Source organism: Strix aluco, chromosome 8, assembly GCF_031877795.1.
Source record: "Strix aluco isolate bStrAlu1 chromosome 8, bStrAlu1.hap1, whole genome shotgun sequence".
Classification (NCBI taxonomy): Eukaryota; Metazoa; Chordata; class Aves; order Strigiformes; family Strigidae; genus Strix; species Strix aluco.
The window spans coordinates 15,129,081-15,155,581 of NC_133938.1; the positions used below are offsets into that span (position 1 = coordinate 15,129,081).

A 26,501-nucleotide genomic window follows, 5' to 3' on the forward strand; every position below is an offset into this window, starting at 1 on the left:
CTATTTTAAAGACACCTGCACACTCACAAATAATAAATCTGTCAAGGCACACTTGGAAATACCCCATCACCATTTGTACAAGTTACTCTGTTCAAAATATTTCCGTGTTCAAAATCATTTAGCAGAGTTTACCAGATTTATAATCATTTGAGGCTTGCAGTATAAAACCCTAGCTGCATGACAGACTGAGTTATTAAGTGTTTATAGAAATCTGATCAAATGGACCATCAGAAGCTGGAGGAGCGGGGGGGGGGGGGGGGGGGGGGGGCGGGGGGGGGAGAAATCTGTTTTAAACTCGACCATAATGACAGCTTTCCTCATCTTACAACTGTGACATGAAGAGGGAGCTGTAGCTCTTCTGAGACACAGCTCTGCCTGAACCAGCGTATCCAGCCAAGCGCCCCGATCTCCTCTCTCCTTCCTCGCTCTCCTCCGCTCCCCTCTCTCCTTCACTCACTCACTCACTTACTCTTCCTTTTTTTTTCTTTTTTTTTTTTTTTTTTTTTTTTAATCCCTGTGCCCCTATGCCAGTTATTTTAAATGTATCTGTTCAAGTGGAGATAATCCATGCAAATCAGAGGCACTGGCTCCCAGTGCTTGATTCACAAAGAGAACTCAGCTTCAGGAGGTCACTCGTTCACAGCTGCTCCTCCCATTATATTTTTCCCTTATTGCAGAACTGCTGCATGTATACAGTGACTGAAAGGACTCAATTTACTGCAACTGCTGCCTGGTTTTACTTACAACTTTCTTTAAAGGGGGACTTACCTTCTATCAGTCTTACTAAGGTAGGAAGTCTGATTCTTCTAAAGACATGTAATGCCTCCAGTGTTTGCTCATTATCAGATCCCACTATAATGATGCATATTGTTGTCAGAATTAGGTCCTAATAGAATTGCGCCAGGTGCCTGATGCTTTTGTTACTTGTGTGTATAGGTGCAACTGTTTAAACGGCTGTTTTACTGTTTATTTAGCCAGCTCTGTAGCTGCCACACGGCGCCCCCCCCCCCCCCCCCCTCCCTCCCCCCCCCCCCCCCAGTTTTCTTTTCCTTTTCATAGTGGCAGGTAGGATCTTAGAGCAGCAGCTTTCTAATCTACAAATGTAATCTTCAGTCAAGTTTGTATTTCCTTTTTAAAATGTTTTCTAATGTCTATGTAAGTTAATACAGTGGTCTGTACCCCCCCAAAAGAAAATAGTATCAAGAGAGCTTTCTGGCCTGAAACCTGCTATCTTTGGAGCAGAACAAACTGTTGAAAGGTTTAAACAAAAATAAAAAGGTTACTTTTTCTTTGCAGTGTTGTAAACAAGGAAACTCCAGGCCTCACTGCAAATGGGCTTGTTTTAAATTTAGACCACAAGATAAACATACAGTTAATAGAATTGCCAGCAGAAGTGGTGAAATGGAACCCTCACAGTTCTCTGTTAGTATCTATTGTTCAGAAAGGTTGGACAGGCAGTGCTTGCTCTGCAAACAAAGTGCAACTCAGAAACAACTATTTGAATATGATTCTTACAAAACTCCTTAAGAAAAGGAAAGTCAGGCACTACTTCATTAGTTACATTCTAACTTTGAGCATACATCACATGAAACATTGAACTAATGCATCTGACAGCACACACTGCTTTTATGAAAGCAGACATTAAATTTTGCATTTATTTATGTATATTTCTTTGAATTTGTCCGAATTTAGGGATACAAATGATTAAAATAACTATAAAAACAACTTTGGATGTGTTAAATCACAAATAATGGATTTGAAGAGTAATGTGTTGAAAAAAATAGAATTATTCTGAGTTACACTTGTCCCACAGTAAAGTTCTTGTTTGTTGTTGCACAGCTGGAATTAAGAAATTACAATGATTAGCTTTGGAGCCACCCCGCTTTTGTATAGACTTACTATCTAACACACCCAAGTTAATCAAAGAACAGTTCTGTGAAGATTTAGACAGAATTTAAAGTGAAAATTTAGTTGACCAGCCAGGATAGAGAGAGAAGCATAGATATTACCAAACATATCCTGTCTAATTTCTTCAAGAACACTTGAGGCATACATTTTCCATTTCACCTTTTTCGATTAGATATTTTTAGTTAGCATGCTTCACGAAAGAGTACTTGCTCACTATATTAAGTATTTCAGTGCCTAAAATGTGCATCTTTTCTCTTTGATATACAGTCTGCTTTTTGAAAAAAACGCATTCTGATTTTGGAGTACAGTACAAACCTAGAGAGCCTTGTCATTGTTAGCATAAAGAAGACATCTACACAAGTATTACTGTGCAGAGGGCAATCTTTCTTTCTCTGGCATTTGTTAGGTTACTGTACGTAGAATTTAGCAGATAAATATCTTTTGCTTCATGGCATTTTGGAGATCCTATTGGTATGCAGGTTACCCTGTGAGGATGGCAACTGAAAAAAGAAATATGTTTTATAGCAGTGTGTAATAAAAGCCCTTCACAATGATGTAAGTGGAGTCTGACCTTTCTTTCTTATCCTGTAATTAGAATTTTTATTAACTCTTTCAAGTGCAGAGTTTTTTGAGTAAATTAATGTTACTTAGGGAGAACAATCATGTATTTTTGATCTATGAGTTTTAAAAGTAAAATTTTAGAATCCTTTTTAGACAGGGAAAAATAAAAATATATTCTTCCGAGCAACTTCTTTCACACAAAACAATTTTGATTTGTAGATAAGGGAGATTTGATACAAGCATCCTGCCCCTCACACCCCCACACCCCCCCTCCAGAAGAAAGAAAAGAAAAAAAGAAGGGAAAAAAGCATTTCTAAAAAAGACTTTCATTCTCTGAAAGAGGAGGGGAATGGATTTTAGAGAAGAGAGCTGAATTTAAGGAAAGACATTAAGGATCTTTTGTCTGACTGAATCTCTGGCCAGGATAAAGTTGGGAAGTAAAGGTGATCCCTGTGGAGTTTAGTAATATACAGAGATGAGATTAGATGACTCACCACTGGAGATATGAAAAAGGGAGAAAAAGGCCTTTCCAAGGAAGATTTTTTGTAAGTGGATTAAAATATTGTTGCAGCAGACAGTTATTTCCTGCTTCCTTTCCACCTTTTACCGAATGACCAATGTCTTACAGGGACAAAAGTGTTCCTTAGTGAGTCATCATCATTATTTCATACAGTTACTTCCAAATTATGTACTCAATTCTTCTTGTAGGTTCACCAGGTTTACCTGACATAACTCAGCTTAATTCCTTGATACACTGAAATAAATGAGAAGAAATCAGGCGTTTATATTATTTAGGCCTCTGAATGTATTTTCAGTAAACTCTCAATGGAGTGAACCTTTGTGTTGGATTTCAGCCTAGTGTAGACTACACAGTTTTCTAAACAAGATTGTTAGTGTCCTCCTACAACCAGTGCCTTTTTTCTATTGGTGTGGTTTCTTCCTCTGTCTCTGCAAACTTGCCATTGCTATAGTAACTCAGTCAAACATCTCTTCAAGATAAGTTACCTGATACTCTGCTGTAGTGTGCCTTGCAGCAGAATCTATAGGATGCAGTAAACCTTGTAGCTGTATATCATGCAGGGCTCTTACTCCCATCAGGTTCTATTCTGCTGGTTTTACAGAAGACACTTAAAAATATAAATTATCATCTTAAATGGATGCTATAGGGATTGTTAATAAGTTCCATTTGACTTCTTAAAGTCCTTAGTTGCTTTCAGCTCTAAGCAGGTACATTTGCTGAACTATACCTTAAAAATATTCTAGAGAAGGACCAAATTTGGGAATCCTAAAAAGTAAGTGGTAGAGTCTTTGAGAAAAGGTACAGTTATAAATGGGAAATATAATTGTCAATAAAGCCCTTGGTTAATGATTTGTCAGTATTTTCTATAATTGCATAGAAAGAATACATTCCTCACAGCTTCTCATCAACTTACATACACAATTATATCATTTTTATCATTGCCTTGTACTGTAGAGTAGATTATTAAAATGTAATGTTGTAGAATACAGACCTTGCATTTCTTTTGCAGATAAAGTGTGCTTATACCTCTAGGGGTTAAAAGCTGAATTGGATCCGTAACTTGCCTACTGACAGCCTTTGAAGTTGCTCTTTATTTATTTATTTATTTATTTATTTATGTCTAAAGGTTTAGATTGACATCCTTTTATATGTTTGGAATTCTTCAGCAAATGTAAAATGCTTGGTAATGACTGAAATTAACCTAAGGCTTTATATATCCATCTTCCCCAGGAACTGCACTGAAGCTTTAGTAACAGTTGAGAATTTTATGCAAACTATTCTCATGAGAACATTTCATTTCTCTGTCCCATCATACTCTCTTTATAATTTCTAGAGGTGTTTTAAGTCAAGTTGGATCCTTTTGCATCCCTCTATCCCTGTTACCTCTTCTGGGGAGCCTACACTAAAATTTTATCAGATGAAATGCACCAAAAGAGGGGCAGATAAAAAGAAAATAAGTGGAGTGGAAATGAATCTTTAAATGGCAAGTCTGTGAAACATGGAACATGGTTATCTGACGTTATGTCAGAGAGTGTTATCTTTTGAGGAGAAATGAGCAACAGCAGTCCACACAGGAAAAGTAATTGTTGCTTTACTTCTGTCTGTTTATTTGGGATAGCTTGAACTGTCTCTCACTTTTTCCTTTCTCTCAGTGTGAAAAGATTAACTATTAGAAATGCAGCCAGTAGACATCTGACTTAAAAGCAATGCTCATTTGACCTTTGGACACAAAAAATCTAATGCAAATGAAAATCTCAGCAACCTCAAACATCACTGAGTACAAGAAATATGCAGAATACGGATCAGTAGAAATTCAACACTATTAAAAATAGAAATAAAATAAACCACTGAAATCACATGGTTAGATTAGCATTTATTTCTTCATTCCATATCAGAGTATCAGATGCTGAAGCTTTGTCCAGTGTACCTGAGGCAAAAGATCTGTGGCAAAATTCTGCATTATTTTTAACTGCAACTGAAATGTTAGGGAGAAGAATAAAGGGAAAAAGAAGGGTAAGAGATGCTTAACCAATACCTACATATTTCTCAAAGGTTAGGTTTTATAAGAGACAGAGTACACAGGAATTAAGACGTATTTAAAGTCTGTGTGATGCTACCACTTCTTTATTTAAAGGTTACATTTGTCATGTAAGGGACTTCATCCCTCCCATTGTTTTAATTCTGCTGGTTTGGTTGGGGGGGTTGGGGGTTTTTTTAACTTGGGGGGGAGTGTTATGTGAAAATGCATGAGTGTGAATGGATAAAAATCCTTCAGTAACTAGCCACTATTTCTTACTTCTCTTTCTACCAAGTTAGGAAGGAAGAAGGCAGGAAATGAAATGCATCCCACATGAGACAAAGGACTGAAAGAGGGATGCAGGTTCTGTCTCTGGAGAAATAAAGCTAGTCACAACAGGCCACTTAGAGCCAGGACTTTGATATCTGTCTTGCCCCTACAGAATAGTCTATGACACTGAGGAAGAGGTTGAAATACTTGTTAAAGTCACTTAACAGCCCCCATGCAATTTCTGTTACCCAGTCTTTGCACTAGCTGAGTTAGGTGAGTTCATAGAACAGTAATAGTATAATGTTAATTGACAACCTAAAATTTAAAACCAGAAAGAAATTTCAGAATTTGCTCCAGTGAACCTGAGGATATATAATTCCCATCACCTTTACAACTGAGGCAAGAATGGTTTACTTGGAGGATATAAGGGAGATATATTAAGATATATTAAGTTTTTTTTACTAAAACTTCATTGTCCATGTTGAGTCCAAACTTGATCACTAGAGAAACAGCCAGCTGAATGAGCAGGCAGCTCAGAAGAGGGGATCCACAGGGACCCCATGTGTAAGTGACCTTGTTCCACATTTCCAGCAGGTCATGGAACTGGTCTGCACCAAACTTTTCTATAGTTCCAGTAGCTTCTGCACTTCCTGTCCAGCGAGTTATGTGTAACCTGGTGTCTTTTTTCAGGGGAGGGAGGGATGGCCCACAGAGAGAGATGGCTGAAAGTTAAAGAAGATAAATGTTGAGCTTGCCAGAAAATTATGCAGATCAAAAGTGTTCCACGAATGTGTGTTATGTGGTTAGTTATTATGTGGAGCAGGCAGGACAGACAGACAGATGCAGAAGAGCATTGGGGTAATATGGGGGACAGGCAAGGACATTATAAAAGGCTGCTTGAAAGTCTGACATGGTTTACAGCCAGAACATTTGGTTTTAATTTATTTAGAAATTACATTCCTAGATTGTGAAAAACTAAATACAGCATGGCATTTCTGGGGATCTTCCCTGTCTTGTTTGGCATGTATCTTTTCTCTAATGTTCCAGTCTCTATCCCCTCAAAAAATCCACCAAAAGTGTATCATAAGACCTGTTTAATTTCCTACAAAAGACTATACTAAGTGTGCTTTTAATGTAATGATGTCAGTGGCAGATGATAACATGTATTAAGTAGTGCAAACTGCTGATTATCTGTCAGGATAAATCTGTTTATTTCAGAAATAGCAGTCTGACAACCCCCTGTTGTTAATCATGAAAGTACATGCTAATGCCAGGTACTGTTTGGTTGGAGTCTCTCAGAGGAATGTGTTTGTTAGATTTTTGCTTTGACAGTCTTTACACCAAGTTTTGCAAATTTTCTGTATGTATATGTATATTTTAAAATATTTTTTTTTAAGAGCGAGGCTAGAGCAAAGCCGCTGATCTACAACTTAGGTTCACAGCAATTCAGAGGAAGGAATGACTTGTGAAAAGAGAGACTGGATTATAGGATTACACAGCAGTTCAGACTGTGCCCATGGCTGGGTTCATCTTTAGTAATTTCAATGCAGACCCATTAGTGATGAACAAAAAAAAGCAAAAGGAAAGTTAGGGAGTTCTTTTTCCCTGGGAGTCGCTCCTCTTATATTTGTTTATTTATTTTGCAGCATTTACAGCAGTTCCTAATTATATCCTGAAATAAAAAGACCATCTCCAGATGATGCTCATACCATTCCCCCTTTAATGAGATAAATGGCAAAGTGAACCAGCCAGCTTTTATAATGTGAATTTGACCCAGCTTTTGTGTTGTAGAAAATGAATGTTATGTATTTTGAGTGAAACATAAATGCAATACTGAGGTGCAGTTTGCCAAATCTTAGGTGAAGAGGTATTTTGTCTGACTTTATTGCATTTTGATCATTTCATGAATGTCGTAAAATGCTGAATAGCATAATAAAAATTGATATTTATATTGACATTTCAGGATTCTAAATAGAAGCTGAGAAAATCTAAACAGTCTTCAGTATCTCCGCAGCTGTTCATCTAAACCCATCTGAGTTCTGACTAATTCACTTTTTCTCCCCACATACCCTCAATTGGCCCTAATATAAACATCTCTCTCTAAAGCAATTTCTCCCTGGAAGATTATGCACATCTTCATCTTAATTCAGAATTTACATGTGTACTTTGCATATTTTTGCATCAGTATGTGTGTTTTAAATTAGATAAAGGTCACTGTCATTCATAATCAAGAAGAAGGTGTATAAAAGGTCAGGATTCAATAAAAAAACCTGATTAGATGTAGAGGTTTGTTCATATGATTCAGTATATCATTGGATAAGTGGAAATCATGAGTCAACAAATTAACCTTGGTATAATGGGTTACTTGCTTCATTAGGATCAGAAATGAGAGTCACAATTTTTTTTCCAATGTACTCCTTGTTTGTCTCCGTAATAAGAAAAAATACCATGGTGTTGATAGTTACACAACTGAGTATTTTTATAATTTAATTTGGCTTAAAATGCAACACAAATGACAGTTCTTGTGTTAAAAAAGGAACTGAGGCACCAAATACATTTGCAATGAATATAAATATCAATGAAAGTTATCCACTGTAAAAATAGGTAGGTTAATTTAAAATAATGGCCCGTATGTTTCATATAGGCTTTAGTTTAAGCACATTAAAGAACCCGTGATGATTCAGGCTTTCAGGGTCTAGTGTCAGGAGGAGATCCAGACGCAAGTGAGCGTGAACTAAGAGCAAGGATGAAGTTGCATTCCACATATTGGTTCTGCCTCAAACTTTCCACATGTTCTTGGGAAAATCACCTATATTGACTATGCCTCACTTCCATCTGCAAAAAAGGAAAAATAGTAACGATGCTTATATTGCAGGAATGTTTCTGTTTCTGCACATGGATTTACCAGGAGGGCTAATGAAATTTTAGGATTCCCACCACGGCCCTGTTCATTCCCCCATATTCCTAGTCACTTACTGCAGACAAAATGGCAGGGCTGTGGATCTCTGCACTTGAAAACATCTGAGGATTCTTCAGTAATATTCTCCAGGATAGATGAGAAATATCAGAAGTGAAAGGAGTCTATATTTACAAAATAATCTGGCCTAGAAAAGACAGCATCATTTATACAAAATGTTAATACCATATTTTCAACTTCAGACTGTACATACTTGGTGCAATTTTTATGATTACACCGTAAGCTTTTCCAAACTGATTTTTTTGTGGTGGTTTTTGGGGTTTGGGGGTTGGTTTTGGGGTGGGGTTTTTTGCCTGGAAAGTGTTGCAACTATTTCAACCTGTACCATAGCAGAAAATTCTATTAGAAAAGCAACATTACAATTAAAATAGTTATACATGTCAATGTTTCAGACATTGTGTATTTCTTTGAGCTTTCTTCACGTCTGTGTAGAATAAATATCAAGTTACTACTTGTTCATTTTTTTTTCCCTTGGGCAGCATTCTGTACCTATTAAATCCTAAGTATGAAAGAAAATTAGACTTGCCTGTTACCACTATAAACTTACACCAAATGGTTTTCAAATAACATGTAGGTAATCTCTCTTCTGTAAACACAGAGACTTGGGGTTGCTCATAATTAAAGCTGCAAGCATCACAATTTAAGCTGACTCTTTTCTGATGTTCATATGCCTCATTCTCTCCCAAAATAAAATAGAAAGAAAATACACTGAATCATAGTAAACTTTCCTTATTTACAATATTGTTTGGATTTTATGCAGTTTTAATACAGCTATAGCATTAGTCTATTATTTCATTCTTTTCAGTTGGGCATGAGCAGGACTTTCAGATGGGGCATTAGCAAGTGAGATTGTAGTATCTGTTCCTGATCGTTAAAAGGATCAGACAACGTTTTTGTAATAATCAGGCTTAGCTTACTGTAACTCCCAGCTTCTGCCTCTCCTCTATTTCATAGGTTTGTAGGGCTGAGTTGTTTGACTGGTACCCACCTTTCAGAGCCTCGCTGTAGGCAAACTCCTGATGTATGTTGGCCTTGGAAGTACCAAGCTACAGAACCAACATGTGAGTGCATGGAGGGTGTACCTTCGTGAGGGTGCACATAAATTAGGAGTGCACTCTTGAAGCAAATCTCCTTGTCCTCCCAAATTACTGAGCTTTGGCCCACATCCAAAACCATCCTTGTTCCTTCTATCACTAGATATCACTAACCTAGAGGATGTGTTTCAGGAATGCTTCTGATGGGATCTAACCAGTCGTGGGCATTCAGACTACAGGACCAAGCTAGAACTACTAACCCAAATTAAAATACCTTGAAATATGCACATTTATGTTGGGTTCTCAGTGTTTGATAATTCACAATACTCTGACTTCTAGTGAGTGGTAGTATTTACTAAGATAGACATATCCTGAGACATATCTACATAGAGAGTTGTCACTAGACAGAATTCACCAGCTCTAACCCTTATTTCAATTTTAGGGACTCATAGTGTGTCCAAGTTATTACTTCTAGGGACTTGCTGCAGATGTAACATAAAAGGAAACTTTGTCCACCTCATCAAAGCTAGGAAGTCATACAGATCAAGGAATACCCTTTCTATACTATGGCCATCTCCTGTGACTTGTCAGCTGATGAAAAAGATGCTCCTCATAGTCTCTCTTCTCTCAATAATATCTGCACAGTAACAATTGGGTCCTATGTACATAGAAAGAAAAACTCTTCGTGCTCCACTGAAGCTCAGGAAGTGACCTTAGGACACTGGACAGTGTCTAAGTCTAAAGAAAGCTAAACCATAGGAGTTTTGTAGATGATAGCATAGCTATTCCAGTCAGTTTTGTGAGGGCTTTCTCTGTAACATGGTAGGAGGTAACATGTAAGTGGGTGAGAAAAGGGGTTTATGTAAAATGACTAGACTTCAGAGTCCTCTCCCTGAAGCAGTGTTGTATCAGCTGTTTTTGCAACTAGGTAGCTCTGTGAGGAAGGGACGTTTCTCTTGTTCTTGCAGTATCTCATACAAATCTTTGGACTATGATAGCGTGAAATAGTCCCTGCCCACACCAACTCACTTTAGCTGCATAGATCTGTCATTTTGTAAGTGATTCATTTAGCCCATAGTGTCTGTGCTGAGATCTCTCTGAAGACAAGGTGTTGGAAATCAAGAATCTCCTAATTCTGACACTGGTTTGTAAGGTACCTTTGGAAAACTCACCTAGGTGAATTTTTTCAAACTTAAAGTTGTGAATTTAAAATTCACGTTTAAGCATCTAAATTAGTGGTCTGATTTTAATGTGTGCTGACACTCACATTTTCAATCAACTTCAAAGGGAGCTATGAGTGCTCAGAAGTCTAAACCTATGAAAATCAAGCCAGTTAGACACTCAAACTTGAAAGGTTTCTCCTGTACCATTATTGTTATTTGCATTACTTTAGTTCTATAACTGGGGTTTCAAGCTACTAAAGTGCTAGGCACTGTATTTTATATATCTTTTTTTTTTTCTCATTTCTTTATGTGTAAAACCTGGCACACAAGGATGTTATGATCATTGTTTGGTTAATATTTGTATATAGCTTTGAAAAATAAATGCTCTATAAACACAGGATATAATTATTCATGGAAGAAAATTGTATTCCTATTATTCATTCCTTTTTGAAATAAGTTCCTTGGATTTTGAACCTAACCTTAAGAACCAGCGTTGATACTGCATGCGGAATACGTACAATAAAATATAGGGGCCAAGTTCATAATTTGCTGTTAAAATATATGCTATAACTGTAGTAGTTTGAACAGTAAACAAATTAAATAGTCGTATGCTGTGTTTAATTTGAGCAGAAATCACAACATTTAACAACTCTTACATAATCCTCAGAGAAATTAAGTAGAATGATGAACCACAAAGCTTTCCTTAGAAACTTTTGTCTTATCCATACCTCTTTATTTTAGTTATGCTGATCCCTTACTAGCAAACAGTAGACTCTTTGTGACTGGGTCCTACATAAAGCTTGCTTTTTTTCCCTGAGGATTCAATAACTAAGCTGCTTGAAACAGCTTTGATGAAACCATCTTCTTTCATAGAATGTAGTTCCAGCACTGCTGATAAATTCCACAAAATGGTGTCAATTTAACCAATGTTTTCTTTGGAAACAAAACCAGGAGGGAAACTGGTAACATATTAGTGTTTTCAGAGCAAACCTTTACATAGAAGTTATTTTTGTTTACATGTTTTCAATACCGCAATCTTATACAGCACAAAATTAAATGAAACATTTTTATTTTGTCAAAATATTTTGCTTAAAAAAAATGTTTTTCACTCACAAATAATTAAGTAGTTCAAAGATCATTTTTAGTTTAGAACTTTTTTAATATAGAAGTGTTCTGTGAATCAGAGTTTCCAACCTCTGAAAAGTTGAGGCCAGTAGCAGTGTTCCCATTTACTTCAGTAACAGCACAATTGCTATATCTGAGGAAAGGCAATCATGATCTGCTTGAGTTTTTGTATGCGTAAGTGCAATATGCATATGTATAATCCGTCAGATCCCTAATGTTAGATTAAAACAATATGTAAGCATTTCTCAAGAAAAAGAAAATTGGGTTTTTTTATATCAAAGCTTTTACTGTTTGTTGGTGGTACGGCCCATGGCTATGACACCTTGACATGGGCACTTCCCTGTGCTATCAAATCAGGAGTGCAATTTTAATATATGTAAAAGTACAGGTTGGGTTTGTTTGGTTTTTTAAAATAAGACAGGTGGTTTAAAACCAGGCACTAACTGATTAATAAGTTTGTTCATGCAGACTCTCATTCAGGCATCAAGAATAAGTGCTCTGTCTGCTTGATAAATATCCAGGCTAAACACAAATGTTGTTATTTGTCAAATAGTAACTGTTTTAATGGGCTATTCTTCATGATCTTTAACAGCTATAAATTGATCTCCAGAACACAGATGCCACAGTGCAGTAGTCCCAGTATTTCTGAGAATCCAATGTTAAGGAAACCTCAGTACAAAAGAAGGAAATGCTTTAATTTACTCCAGAGACAGAGTATATTAGGCATAGTAACAAGGATTTTAGCAACAAGCAGAAAAGTCAAGGATACTATTTTTCTACAAAGCAGATAATATAGTAATCAATCAAGACAGCCATAGTATATCTTCCAGTACTTAGAATATTAATAAAAGTAATCATCAGGAATTCTATTTAGATTTTCAGACCTTGACATCATGAACCATTAAAAATAATGATACATGATTTTAATCTGTTTGGTGTAAACTGATTGATTTCTTGCTTGTAAACTGCATACTCTTCAGATAGATCAATTTTCACATTTACCATATCTAATTATTTTCTGTTTCCTTCTTGCTTTAAAAGTCATAGATCATTTGGGGCTCCCTTTTCTTTTTTTCTTGTCTTCCCTGACAGTTTCTTGACAGCTAATACAAATAACAAAATAAAGCCTGTAGAAGAAATAAGTTGTATTTTAGAAAAGGTTTAGCACAAGTGTTTACGTCCTCTGAGTACAAAGGGCTGTGCATGCTTCCTTTATCTTGTAGTCTCGGATGGCAACATTAACAAACCAACATTTTCTGCATTTCATAAATAACGTTCCATGTGATTATAAACCTGAGCCTGGATAACTGAATGAAGTTTGCCCAAAAATGAAAAGAAAGACATATGCTCCTGAGAAAAAGGGCCCAGACCCATATCTTCTGTGAGATCTGGGAAAGTCACTCTTTCGGAAACTGCGTAGAGAGATCAAATGTGATAATAAAGGCTCACAATTCTAGCAGGTTTCCCTAGAATAGTACTTCAGAAATGTGAGGTGTGAAAGAAAGGCAATCTGTGCCAGATACTGATTAAATTTCAGTCATCTATCCAAAGCAGTCCCTAGTTGCTTGTAAAATGCTCCATGTAATTACAGTAACTACAGTTTTTAAAGCAATTTACACATTAGCCTTTATCTTGGGTCTCTCTTTGTGGGTGCATTTCTTCTTTGGAATCAATATCCTTAAAATATATGTTAATAAGCTATATGAATTTGTAGCCATATAGACTCTTTAAAAAATCCATCTCTAGTATCTTCCTCATGGATTCCTCTTGTCTGTTGGAAAAGCTTAACTGTAATCAAATATCACACTCTGGATGTTTAACTAACATTGTTCAGTGACCCCAGAGGTAAGTCACAACCATATCTAAAACTGTTAAGGAGTTAGGAGTTGATGCAAAATCAAACCAGGATATATTAAAATGCTGCCAGGATAAAATAATATTAAGGGCTAAACTTTGTCCTTTGCTAGTTACCCAGGTGCAAATATCAAACCTGGCAAATCCTTTCAAAACTTTGTGTGTCCTAATCTTTCAAATCTTCTTCTAGTCATTGGGCATGGAAGATTTTGCTAATGCAGGAGCCACTTATGTAGTTATAGGATGAACACTGGCCAAAGAAATGGGGCCTGGCTCATTGCTGTGATATTCCAATTTTAAACTAATGTAGGTGTGAATTTTGGAAGGAAACTAAACTGACTATTTCATTAAAGTTGTACTGGCTAAAAAGAGAAGAAATGCAAGGAGTGAATTGAACTCCTCACAGTCAGTAAAACTGTTCCCACCAGAGTTGCACAGTGCAGCTGCAGGTAGCTTTAAACATTTTTTGTTGTTTTATTCTGTTTGTTCAGAGTGCCTTTTGTAAGTGCCAAGCACAGTAAAGCTCCTTAGTTATTCTGCATCTCATTGTTACCAAGGCTATTATCCTAACTGGGGCTAATAATATGAAGTACATTTATGTTTGTGTAGGAAAACTAAGATCACTAGAGATAATCCAAAAAGTTGTTCCACAAGGGATTATCTAGGATGCTGTTTTCCAAAACTGTCACATATCAGAAAAAGGGCAAAGCACTTGTAACTCTTGTGATTGATCCTCTGTCAAGTCATGATTGCTGTCACCAGCAGGTTACATTCTTTCAACAAAGCAGTAGGCGCTGCTGCATTTTAAGCTAAACCAGTTAGGCTTCCAGTGTCATATTCCCTTCCTTATCTCTTTCCATACTTCATTCTCTCACATTAAAAGAGATAAATTTGAAACTGAAAAGAGAAGATGATATGTGCAAGATCCTTCTGTAGTACATATTATACCTTAAAATTCGTGCCACTTACACGCCGCCATTAGGTTTATTGTTCTTAGCTGTTATGTCTGGCTAAGGACCTGGTCCTGCACACACTAGCTATTATGTGGGGAAGCAGAACTATGTGTGACACCAAATGCTACATTTGGGCCTGAGGAGTTTTCATAATTAGGCTTATAGGCCCTGAAACCCAAGGTTAAAGCACTTAATTTACTTGAGCTGTGAGGGTATGGAATGATACATCTGTTAAAGGTTAAATACAGGCTTTAGTTGCCTATTGGACAAAACTGTACTTTTAAGATTCTCATGAAATAACAGATGTTTTTCAAACTGATTTTGAAATTAAATGCTTGTCTATGGTTCTGTTCAAAGACTCTGAAGCCTCTCTTTTACCACCAAACACCATTGCTTTGTTAGGCTGTGGTCAAGGATGCACAGGGCTCTTTGTCTTTCTCTACGCAGAGTACTCTCTTTGTTTTTCTTATTCCCTCTTGTCTTTCAGCCTTTGAAAGTGTCCAGTGGATAGACCCATAGTTCTCAGACATTTCCATGCATTTTTCTAAGGAATGTTAGAGATTTTGTTGAATTTTCCAGTGAATCCTTGCATTTGTAATTTATTTACATTAATTAATGTATTGTAATTAAATACCTACCTTTTTTCAAAGGCATTTACTTCCAAAGATATCTGTCAGTAAATCTGGTAGATTTCCTGCTTTCGTATCCATATATTAAAGTGCAAATAAGACTTGAATTAAACATTCACTTTTTGTTTTTAAAGTTAACAGTTTTTCCGTGATCAACTCTTGTTTAAAATGGTTGTCAGTTAACTGTTGATTTTTGCAAAAGATTCTCCACTGAGTGCCAGTCTTTACAAAATTGTCTCAAATAGCCTCATTGGGCTAGATTTTAGCTTGCTTGCATAAAAGGTAGTGTTCTGTCTGATTTGACTTAGAATTCATGGAAAAGCATTCCTGGCTCTTCCCCCAGTGGTCTGTCACCTTCCTCTGCCAGAAGTTGCCATCCTCCCATTTCTGCTTGTGGACGAGTTTGTGTACACATTCCTTTGCATTGCAGGCAAAATGAGCTGGGAAAGCTTAATGGACTGTTGAAGGTGAATATGAGCTAACCCAGCTCATTTTGTCTGAAATGGATTGAAAAGAACTCACATGACCTCCTTCCTCTGTCAGAGCTCTGGGGTAGTAGCTTCCCATGATGGAAAACAGTACCAACCAATTCAGGGAGATCTTGAAGACTTTTGTCTGTGTCCTGAAAAGCAGGTTCATAAGTCACATTACCTTTTCTCCAGCCCTTACAGAAAGACTTATATCAACTGTAAATGAGGAGTTGACTTTTAAGGGAAGCTAAGCAACCAGCAGTGAATTACAAGTAGGCAACACAGCTTTTTTCTAAGCTATGGCCATAGCCTCTATTGGTCATTTCAATTACTGAATGTCTAGGGGCAAAATGTCCAGGCCAAATTTAGCAAAGTCTGTAACAGCAGTAGTAAAATGCTGTCTCTGGCAAATTCTCTCTTCTCTAGATGGTGGTTCATTTTTAAAAATTACTGTCTAGGTGGTTGAGACTTCTATTATCTTTAGCGACGAGACTTCTGGAGGTGAAAGGCCCTTTCAAATAGCCATATTCTGACTCCCAGGTTTTAACCCATCTTTCTCCTTATGAATAACATGCAAAAAGCTGGAGAACCTAAAATGTCCACATAAATATTCCAAAATAATCTCATGTTCTCCCTACTCATGAACGAAGCTGATGTCTCCACTATTTCATAATGTTGCCTCACTACATTAGTAAGGCAACTGATTCATCTCTGCTACTCTCTTGCCCTCTAATATAATGTTTGAATCGGGAATGGTTAAAGTTCTCATTAGGTTTGTTGTGGGGTTTCATAATGAATTCTTTTTTGCAAGCTGGAGAGTCTTTTGATTTTTGCTTGCATATTCATAGAACTATGTCATAAACAAAGTCTAAATCTGGCACTACTCTCTTGCTAAGCCACGCTGACTGTGTTGTATCTTTCTACACTTTACCTCATAAAGAAAACAATGTCAATGCCAAGTATGGAAGGTGAAGAAGGCTGCTATTTAAAGAATAATTTTCTGGCCTATACAGCACCATTGGACGCACATCATAAACAAAAAGAAGGTCCATTGCTTTTCTTCCACAGTGCAAAATTCTGCCTTGGTCTATCCCAACAGAAAGGACAATACGCTTCTCTGTGCAAGATTGTTCAGTATAATCCAGCTGCTCAGTAGGAATGCATCTCCTCCTATATGTACATATATAGAGATAAGTAAAAAATACACATATTTTGAGAGTCCTTTTTTAACCCATACTCTCCCTCTAACACAAATACCCACATGAATCAATGAGATTTATCCTGTCAACATGAAAAGAAAAGAATATACTGATAGATAATGTACATGAATACACTGGTCAAGCAACAGATTCAAGCTTAACTGATATGTTTCATTCAGTGGCAAGAATATTTGCTTAGGGTAGCAAAAAAATTCTGTATCTCCTAACAATGTGGAACCGAATTCTTTATCTCCCCTGCTGCTAGCTTGCTTTTAAGGCAGAACTGGAGATATCTATCACAACTAAATAGGTATTTTGTAAATTGTACTTAACTTAGCTACCTTTAAGAAAAGTTACAAACCATATATTGTATAACCATTGCCAGAGATTTTATCTAGCTTGGCTGGAAAAACAACTTAATGCTACATTCTTCTTGCCAATCAGCACAATAGAATTTTGGTTTTTATCTACTCTCAGCTAACAGGCCAGTATTACAGGCAGAATTTTGACTTCCAGTTGCTGTTTTCTTTTATACTGTGGGCCTGTTTAGGGTACTCACAGAAATGTCAACAATAATACATAAAATCACTGTCATGTGAAATAATTGATTAGCTGATCAGTTTCCTATTCTATTTCTTTAATATATTTTTTCCAAGAATAATGATCATATATATATATAAATATAATAATTTTCTATGCTAAAGTAAAATGATATTTGACATTAACAAAAGGTCAGGTATCATACTGTAAACCACAATGAGTATTGCTTTTAAAGATTATTGAATTACAAGGTACATATATTTGACAAAGTATGGAATTCCAATAACTGCCATAGTAGCAGTGCCCTTTTACATGCCATGGATTTATTGACATTTGCTAACTGTAAAAATGCAAACCAGTTTGCACATAATAGACATTATCAATTTAAAAAATAAAAATGTCTCACTGAAGAACACGTCTATTTTCAACAATGCCTTCTGACTTTGCATGCACACGTTTAGACACTCAAATATCTGTGCATCCCACTGTGATTGTGGTTCATGTGGACAAATACATGTTCGTTTTCTAAAGCCACTTTCACATTGTGCTTCCTTATGCAATAATAAAACACACTTTTTTTTAAAAAAACCCACAAAACAGCGATACTGCCCTGTAAACTTGATCCAAGACTTTTCAGAGGAGTAAGATAAAATGAGTGCAAGGGCAGCATCATAGCCTCTCCATAGTATTTGCTCACACCACAGATCTTGGATCTGTCACATTTCAGTGTGATTGACTGGCCTTAACTGAAGTCTCAGGCCTTTTAAGGGTCAGAATCATTGTTGGAATTACGCCAGAGCTTGTCTGGACCAAATACCAGTACTTCAGGAACTGCCAGTGTGTTTCAAGCTGTGAGGGCATATTAGCTAAAAAGGAATTTTTGTATTGATAGGTCTGAATAATAACAGTTTGCAAACATAGTACCTTTTATGTGTGCTTGCAGTTAATAATAATAGAAAAGCTATAGAGAAGGAGGCTCCTTCTGTTCCACAAGGCTGTCCCACACTACTATAAAACTCTTAACAAGGCTAAAGCATTTATTAACCAAATGAGTTAAAGTTCACTTTCAAGGGATATTACACATTCAAATTCGTCTGTATTTTCAAGCAACTTTATCTGGTAATATCAGATGATTTTCTTATAACAGAAAAGGTCTTGATGTTTTTGTTTGTTGTTGCTGTAGTGTTTTTGTTTTTTTTAATTTGCAGCACATCTTTCAATATTTAGTGACACAGCCTAGACAAAAATCCCAGACTGGTCAGTTCCATGTTCAATGTTTAAGAGAGAGATTTTCACCTAAAAATCTGCCTTTTAAATAGTTTCCTATATGTAGAATGTGGATAAAAAGGAAGGTGGCTATGTAATAGCTTTTCATTAGTCATCATCAACTTGTCATCAGCAAGGGTGCCATTCAGTGTACCCTTAACTCTTCCCTCTTTTGTTCGTCCTTTCTGGACCTTTTTAAGCTTCAGGTCTCACTACTTCTGCTAACTACAGGGCTGTTCTCTGCCTTTTTCCCTTCAAACTCACATCAGCTATTACACACAAGAACTGAAGTCTTAATTATAAAAGAATAGTTAGGATTTAAACAATATGTGGTGCTTTCATGTAAAATGAGTTTAAAAAAAAAAAAAAAACACAAACAAAACCAATCGAACAAAAACCAAAGACAAAACTTGCATGCAGTGTAACTTCTGATAGGTTGATTGTGTACAGTACCTCAGGTTTTGATGTGCGAATTGCCATGATGGATAGATAGAAGGCTTGTTTTCACTGAACAGTGGCACAAATATAGTCACATATAATTCAAAGTCAACACTCAATTTTCAAACATGGGTGCCTTAACAATACTGCCAAATCTTGCATTCGGTCTATTAAATCAGCACTTAGGCAAATAAAACAGTCATTTGAGTGACAATTTCAACATACTAATGAGGTATTCAGATGTCAGCAATTGAAAAATACACATTGGCCTTTTGAATTTAAGCCAAGATTGGCTCTGGGTTATATTAATAAGGTTTAAGACTTTATAGAAGGATAAAAATAATTTCTGAATTTACCTTAATCTTTCTGGGAGAGAAGCAGATGGGATCAGATTTCTTTGTGAAGTCTTCACTGTTTTCCTACCTTCCACCGGGTTTTGATGTAAAACTTTCCTTTGTCATTTCATTATTCATTCATTGTATTTTGGTTCATAAGCAGGTCAAAAAGCAGCCTTATGCAGACTTCCTCACTTTCGTGCGCATTCACCACAGTTCTCACCACAACACAACCTGTTCCTGTACAAGTGCCTACATCACTTGTATTGCCACAAAACTGTATTGCTATGGATGTATTCCTTCCTTCTTTGCACTTTGTCTCTCTCCATCATCAAAACCAAGTTTAGCTGAGCCTAAAGGGATCCATGTTGGATATGGGTTTTGGCAGACACCCAGACCAGCATTTGTTCCATCTAAATAGTTTTGTTCATATAGATATCAACTCTTTTATTTTCATTGTTGTTCTTTCTTTTTTATGTATTCATCCATTTCCTGAAAAATGTTAAGACAATGAAAAATATTACAGATCATATTTATCACAGAGATGAAAAGTCTCTATCATGCTTTACTTTTCTTAGAAAACTAACTAGAAAATGTACTTTTAATTATGACTGTGACTTTCAAGAACTAAACCAAAGTATGAACTACTCAATGCCATTCCTGTTATTAATTTATTAGTAGTAATAATGTGCTGCCTACAAATCCTTGTTCTTACTAGAAGCCCACTGTGCTAAACTTCTAAACAGATTGGAAAAATTCCCGTGCTACATGTAAGTGCAAGATAGTACAAATAGTACAAAACAGAAGACAATGAGACAAAATTTGCCAACATAATAAGCAGTATTCCTTGGAAACTGTAAGCCTTACCATTCACAGGTGCAACAGAGCAGAGATTTAAAGGAGGAATTTCAAGTGGAACAATGATGTGTTATTTAACAGACACATTAGCTCAGATATTACTGGGCATGCTCTCTGACTATTCTGATAATCTATTTTACCTTATTTGCTAGCTCCTTGAAATTGCTAGGTATCCATTTACTGGATTAATTAATTAAACATATTTAAATTATGCATTAGTCATGGCTTTAGGAAGTTAGAGTAAATAACATAGGCTTTATTAATTTTTTTCCCTCTCTTGTTATTCTCCCATCCCCAGTCTCTAATTTTCATAAATTTTACTTTCATTTTTTCTTTTTTTTATTTTTTATTAATTTTTAAATACTGCTGGTTGTTTCACCACTGGCTGAGGAAGGAGCGGGTGTCTTTTCTCCAAAGTGACACCACAGCTGATCTGTGGAACTGAGAACAGAGTTGTCTCTAGGGATGGAGCGCACCCCGTTTTTCCTGTGACAAGCTGTCATGGCTGGAGGCTTAATAAATTAAAGGGATTTTTTTTTTTTTAAGCAAAATATTTTCCACCACTTTCATATTTTCAGAACATTGTTCTGGCCTTGTACAGGAGACAGGGAAATGTAAATGTCAGACATTTACTTCTGTTTAAATGGGCTCATTATACCACAACATGTTGAGTTTTTTTCCCTACCGGCCGGTTCTTTTCACTGTCGTATCCTGTAAGCACTTTCCTTGCACCTGCCTGAGGAGACTAATCCTCTATTAAAACATGTTCAAACTGAGCGAAGGCAGAAATAGCAGCCATTTTGCTCAAAGAAAATTAATCAAAACCTTGTAAAAATAAATAAATCAGGGTAGCTTTGGTGAAGACATTTGGCTGTTTGGTCTGTAGTTGAAGCCCTGTTACCTCACTATTTTCCATCTGGAGAGCAGGCTTTGGCCTTAGGGCATGGACCTTTTTTGAAAACAGTGCGGAAAAAACTCCCCCAAACGTAGGTTCTCAGCTGTGATATGAGCACAAGTGCCATACAGACCTCACTGTTCCAGGGGCACAATCTTCCCTCGGTAGTGCATTCCCCAGGGATCGGCCATACTCTCATTTTCTTCACCATGATCATGGCTATTTATTTAGATGGAACCATAATTATGAGTAATAATATGGATAATGTGTACTTCTCTCCTGCTTTGGCTCAGTGTTAGACTCTACAGGGAGCTGCAGAGACATTGCAGAGGATGGCAATGTCACTGACTGGTTCATTGAGGAGCGAAGCTGCCTCTACCAGATAACAAAGAACTGCAGTCTGACAGGGCAAAGGAAGAGCGAAAATCTGTTCTGACATGGTAAATCAGTGGACTAAACTCTGTGTGCCTGAACTGCACTATCTAAGAACTGAAGTCCCATGGGGCAGCCTTCATCAGTGTAAAGTATAGGGCTGAGCACATTCACAATGCTCAATAAATGACCATATTAAAAAAAAAAAAAAAACAAAAAACAGACACACCAACAATAACAACAACATCCCATCGCCCCCCAAAAATATCCCAAACTCCTTGCAACTGCTGCACATATGCACATAAATCCAGGTAGATAATTTATAATACAAGGTCACATTTTTCTATATCCAAACCCATCTCTGCTAATGAAACTGGTATAAAGATCAAGCATAAACAGTGAACTGTTTAATTTGAAGACAGTCAAATTGTATGAATAAATGTGTTTGTGCTAGTTGCAATGAATTTTTAATTCCTTTCAATTCCTAAGCACTTTGTATCTTTCTAAGTTGGATCTATGAATGGATTTTGTTGACATTTGATGTCAGTAAATGATTTATAACCAAAAAAGTCACTTGAAAATGCAGTACTACAATGTTCTCTCCTATTTCTACAACTTTTGTTCTCATTTGTTTCATAACATCATCTTTCATAAGATGACTTTTTCTGTGCGTTTCACTAAGAAATTTGAAATCCCTCTGTTTTATGAACATATCCCTCCCAAAAACACTCACTGAAGTTGTCCCTACAAGAAAGGGAAAAGAGGTCTGTGCTGTTGCCGAGAGACATACCATACAGTCTTAGATCAAGACAAAAGAGAGCTGGATTGATGCCAGGTATTTTTCTGGAGGCCCAAATGTATCTAGATACTTCTCAGAGAAAGTTGTTGTGGAACAGTAATTTCGAATAATGTACAGTGAAACCAGGCATAATTAAATCTACAAACAACTCCTTTTCCTTTTCTGAAGCATTAGGGTTCAAGTGGTACGTTGTTTTATTTTGGTCCCAAGTACCTTGATATATACAATCTGGTATCTGCTGAAAAGATTCCTTTCATAATGCTAACAAAATACAATTAATGCTAACATGTTTCTGAAATAAGATTATGCGGAGCACTTCAGCAGCTTATTGTGATTTTGATTACAGATTTCCACAAATGAGTAAAAATAGTAAGAACTCCTTTACACTGCTTCACAAGTTTCGAGTAGACAAATAATAGCAGTCATTCACATTCTGGAGCAGAAGCCTGTTAGTATGACAGAATGTCAGTTTCATGCTTTTCATATTATCATTTGGGCATCTCAACTAGTTTCTGATACAGACCAGCACAAAAGTTATACTCCAGCAAGGACAAGACAGTAGAGAAGCTTAACAGACTGCTAAATCATAAGACCTGCTGAGGTTCAAGGGGGACAGTTTAGGTGCTTGTGCTAATGGTTGTTCTTTATGACAAATTCTAGCCGTTCGAGGCTAACTTGAGATTTCAAGCCTATACAATAGTATAATTCAATCTATGAAGCAACATGCTACTAGTAGAAGAAAATATTACATATGTGGAATAGTGGAAGTTTTTAAGACCCGGGAAAAATGCATTACTAACAATGCTGTATTATTATTGGAGGTTTTTTTAACAAAATTATATCTTTCTTTGAAAGGATTTAGAAACCATAAATAATTTAACTTGCAGATTACACCAAAAATATCTGGGTACAGTAGTTGTAACAGCTTAACAATTTACTTTTTCTAAAAATTTTGCTTATAATTTTCCTTGGCCCGTTTCTAAAATATTGCCTATGATTTTAAAATCTGACTTTAAATACTATACTATTCATTCCTGAAGCTGCAAGATCCACAGAATTTCAACAACATAAACCATAGTAATATGTGATGAAACTCCACTGACTTTGGTAGAGCTAACTCTGAGGTGAATTAAACATGACATTTTATTGTTCTGGTCATCTTGTACAGCAGCCTTTTTTCATTTATAAAGCAATATGGTTTAATATATTCTTCTTGTCCTCGGTCCTGCTTTTGAATTACTTTAATAACAGTTGTAAATAAGCAAAGCTCATATGATGGTTCTATTACCTACTTATTAGTTTCGGATCCCATGATGGATTGTACAGCATATTGGGAGATATGCACTTCAGGGGACCTACATCTGATATATACATGTAGCTCATGTTAACTTTAATGAGAAACTTAGATATCTTATCTCATTCAAACATCTTGTATGTAATACAGATAAACAAGAGACCTTTTACTCTTTATTCAAAAAGGCATGGGATGGAAATATGCATTCTCATGCCTGGACATGAGAGGAATATACAGGCTATAAGATATGTGGTGAGAAAAATCACAGATTCTTTCCAATTCATTCAGTTTTGAAGGCCTGTAAATCACAAATGTCCTACTGTAGCCAATTTGAGAGACTACAGGGATACAAAAGACTTGTGCTGATACTGTCTTCAGGGATAAATGCAAAGCTCATTCTCAGCCAGGTGATCTGTTCATGTAATACAGTCCTTCTTTTACACTGTGCACGTGCAACCTTTCTCAGTCTCCCTCTTCCAGCCCAGAGTTCCCCTTTACGCTCCCCTGAAATCCTGGTCTTCGACTGGGATCTCTCAAAGTCTGTTTGGCTGAGGAATATCCTCACTTCCTGCTGTTCAATACCCTGAGCAGGGCCCTAATTTGCTGCTTGAGTTAACTTCATCCAGGCCATTGGGCTCTTGTAAATCCCATCACAGGGACTTTATGATATTCTTAGTTTTATTTTATTCTGGAAACCCTAGTGCCTAAAATTATCAGATTATGGGAGTTTCATTTCTCAGCAAAAACACAGACCACAAAAGCTAAAAACACAATAAATAAATAAAAATATAAATTATAGTTGTTGAAGGGGTTTTAATCTCATTATTTCTAAGACAAGCCCTTGATGTTGCAAGAAGCATAAATCATGATTGTTAAACACTTAGCTATTCTGTACCACTCTGCTAGGAAAAATATTATTTCAAGAAAATGAATTTTATAATATTTCATCTTAACCCATTATTCCTTGTATTTCAAAGAAAAATGTCAGTGCTCCTCATGCTATTAATGTCTATAATTTTCTGTTTGGTCATGTCTAATATCTTAAGCATGGTACTGTTGAAGTCAACTGTGCACCTTATAAATTCTGGCTACCTAATGACATGTAATGTTTTGTAATGCTTAAAAACTGTTATGGAGATTTAACTGACAAATCTAAAGATAACATTCATCTCTAAGAAAACACACAGAATGACAGGAATGCTTAAAATTATCTCATAACAAATGCCAAAAGGGGATGAGGGTATATTTTTCCTTTAACTGAATTTCTTCGGTCTACTCCATAGACTATTGTTTGTTAATTTCATAAAAACACTTAAGAAATTAGAATAGATTTTGAAATTAAGATCCAGCCAAGCTTCTCTAGTGTAATACTCAGACATAGTAAACAATTACATTACATAAACCAACCATCTGAACAGAAATGATAATTAAAGTAATGCATCGGTGTGCTTCATTGATTTATGAATTTGTTTAATGATTCCTGTTAGAACAGCAGAAGCCATTATGCATTCACTGATTTTAAGAGATGGTATATAGTTATGTGACCTTTCACTGAAGAAGAAAAGTAATATTCCTGAGCTATCAAAGAAATTATAAAAGAAGTATTGTTACAACAAACTTTACAACAATTTGAAAATAACATCCCAAACCCATTCATTTTCTTCATGCACAAAACTGTTCCCATTTTCCACACTACTATTCAGAAAAATGTACAGGAATCTGCCTAGTCAATGCTTGCGTGTGGGTTCCTGTCTGAAATGAATAAAAGAAGTAAGCTGGTGCTGAATTTATTTGAATCTGATTCAGATTCAGCCCAACCAAGTACCCCATATTCCTGGCTGAAAGGTAGTAGCCCGCACTCCCCCCTCAGTTACTGTTATTCATTGGCATTTGGAGAGTCCATCCAAAATCAGAGCTCCACTGTGTGAATTGTGGCTAACACATACACTGAAATACAGTCTCTGACCCAAAGCGCTTATGATCTAGACAGACAGTTGGGGAAAACCCAAGCATACAAATGAAAGCATACAAATAATAACCTCCTGCTGAAATCCAGGGAGATTTTATTCTCTGTTTCAAGCTAATTCTCAGTGATATTGAAAATCTCACCCACAAAGAACAAGCAAATATATTATCTTGCTGTTATGGAGATGGGGAGCTTAAGCAGAAAAAGATGAAGTATATTATCCAGCTCTGTGCAGGAATTTTGTGGTGAAATTGAGTCTTAATAAACAGGATCATAGATTTTTGCAGAAGGTCAACATACCTGCATCCCTGCCACAGACATACCCTGCTCTGCCCACAACAGTTTTGTGAAGAGGGTCTTCTCCCACCCGTAATATGCATCCATTAGTGCTAGTGAAATCCACACCAGGTACTAAGAGTAAATAGTATCAAATGCCTTCAAACCTTGACACAGTGGGAGGCATCTTGAAAGTAAAGAACAAGGAGCCTTTTAAATTAGCTGTTGTAAAACAAATGGAAGGGTCCAGAGGGTGCATTTGACATTTATCTGTGTATTTCCTTGCTTTTGTTGTTTTCTGTCATTGTCCTATCATTCCATTCCCCTTGATTTTTGTGTAAACTTCCTTGTTTGTTTGCTTTTCTGATAACTTGTAGAGTAAACTACTCCTTCACAAGAGAAAATGCAGCTGGGAGAATAAGGTGGGGGAAGGGTTTCTGGCTGGAATACTTTCAACATGGCATCATAGTTGCTTGTGACTTTGAGCACTGTGAAACATTTGTTTGTCTTGCTTTCTTTCCTTGCTTTTCACAGACCTCTTCAATCTCCCAGGCAGCTGATAGAAAGAGAGAATCTCCTACAACACTAAACACATTTTCTTATTTACTGTTAAGACTACATTTTCACACATAGCAGAGATTGCACATGTCAATATATCTTTTTAATTGAATGTGGAACTTGTCACATCAGGTTGTGAGTTCCTTGAAGTCCCAGAGCCCATTCTGGACTGGCTTGACACTTCAAAGAAGAAAGGGAACAAGAATGGAAAGCTCTCTGAATCA

The 26,501-nt window shown here is 36.4% G+C and overlaps 1 protein-coding gene across 19 annotated transcripts in view; it reads left to right on the forward strand.

Annotated features, from left to right (window-relative positions):
• Nucleotides 1-314: 314 nt before the first annotated feature.
• The window catches only part of ADGRL2 (adhesion G protein-coupled receptor L2), a 399,589-nt gene continuing 373,402 nt past the window's right edge, over nt 315-26,501 (forward strand). For 3 of the 19 annotated variants that reach the window (XM_074832350.1, XM_074832353.1, XM_074832351.1), the window contains exon 1: nt 347-788. The gene's annotated coding sequence lies outside the window, so the exon portion shown is untranslated. Of the gene's footprint in view, nt 789-26,501 lie in introns of all 19 variants that reach the window. The other 16 variants (XM_074832361.1, XM_074832370.1, XM_074832359.1 and 13 more) reach the window with 10 other exon arrangements.